Raw genomic sequence first — 1,674 nt, forward strand, 5'->3', positions numbered from 1 at the left:
GGTTTACCAAGACCTAGTCGTTTAAACATTTTATATGGCATAACATTTATACTTGCCCCTAGATCAGCTAAACCATTATTCATAGATAAACTACCAATTAAGCAAGGAATTGTAAAACTCCCTGGATCTTTCAATTTGTTAGGTAGCTTATTCTTCAGAATAGCTTAGCAGACTGCATTGAGTTCCACATGCGATGTAGCATCTAATTTTCTTTTATTAGCCAGAAGTTCCTTTAAGAATTTTGCTGAGTTAGGGATCTGCGAAAGAACTTCAATAAAGGGTAAGTTAATATGTAATTTCTTTAAGAGTTTGACAAACTTACCGAATTGTTCTTATATTCTGTCTTTCGTCATCGCTTTAGGATATGGCACACGAGGTTCATAATTCGTACTTGCCTGTTTAGGATCATTATTGTTTACCTCTGCTCCCCCTTTGTTCATCGCGTTGTCTTGCTGTAATTCTGGCTTAGGTGCAATGAATCCTTCTTTATCTTAGGCACTAATTTCATTGAGGTGTTCCCTCGGATTAGGTTCAATATTACTTGGTAAGCAACCTTGTGGTCGTTCAGAGATTAGTTTGGATAGCTGGCCTATCTGAGTTTTGAGTCCTTGGATCGATGCTTGTTGATTCTTAAGTGCTGTCTCAGTATTTTGGAAACGGGTTTTCGACACAGAGATGAATTTAGAAAACATCTCTTCAAGGTTTGGTTTCTTCTCCTGTTGATAAGGTGGCTATTGAAAACCTAGAGGATATTTTGGCTTTTGATTTCTTTGACCATCCCAGGAGAAATTTGTGTGGTTCCTCCAACCTACATTATAAGTATTACTGTATGGGTTACTTTGAGATCTAAACTTATTATTACCCATATAGTTGACTTGTTTTTCTTCAGTTGTAGGAATGAACGGTTGGTATTCTGTATGTACACTTCCGCCACTTGAGTCACACCTCATTACTCGATGTACCTGCGTAGAGCCAAGTAAACCGTCAATCTTTTTATTGAGAAGTCTACCTTATTAGAGAGCATGGTGACTGAATCGATGTTATAAACGCCGGCTATTTTTGTCGGCTTTGTCCTCATAACTTGCCACTGATAATTATTCAGTGACATCTCCTCTATAAATTCATAGGCATCTTCCGGTGTTTTATTGTTGATGGTTCCGCCAGCAGCTGCGTCAATCATTTGTCTTGTCGAGGGATTCACACCATTGTAGAACGTTTGAACTTGCAGCCAAAGCGGTAACCCATGGTGAGGGCACCTTCTCAGTAAGTCTTTGTATCTCTCCCATGCATCGTAAAGTGTTTCTAAATCCATCTACACAAAAGAAGAGATATCATTACGTAATTTAGCCGTTTTAGCCAGTGGAAAATATTTTAGTAAAAATTTCTCGGTCATTTGTTCCCAACTAGTGATAGACCCTTATGGTAACGAGTTCAACCACTATTTAGCTTTGTTTCTCAGTGAAAAGAGAAATAATCGAAGACGAATGGCATCATCAGAAATGCCATTGATTTTGAATGTATCACAAAATTCAAGAAAATTCGCCAAGTGCGTATTGGGATCCTCATCCTGCAAACCATCAAACTGAACAAACTGCTGTATCATCTGAATTGTGTTAGGTTTTAGTTCGAAATTATTCGCAGCAATAGCAGGTCTAACTATACTAGACTCAGTTC

General features: G+C 38.1%; 1 non-coding gene across 1 annotated transcript; it reads left to right on the forward strand.

Annotated features, from left to right (window-relative positions):
• Window positions 1-1,238: 1,238 nt before the first annotated feature.
• Window positions 1,239-1,345, forward strand: LOC121228600 (small nucleolar RNA R71). Its single transcript, XR_005926176.1, has one exon. It is a non-coding gene; the product is annotated as a small nucleolar RNA R71 (small nucleolar RNA).
• Window positions 1,346-1,674: the final 329 nt, after the last annotated feature.

The sequence above is a fragment of the Gossypium hirsutum genome, chromosome A04, assembly GCF_007990345.1.
Source record: "Gossypium hirsutum isolate 1008001.06 chromosome A04, Gossypium_hirsutum_v2.1, whole genome shotgun sequence".
NCBI classification, from domain to species: Eukaryota; Viridiplantae; Streptophyta; class Magnoliopsida; order Malvales; family Malvaceae; genus Gossypium; species Gossypium hirsutum.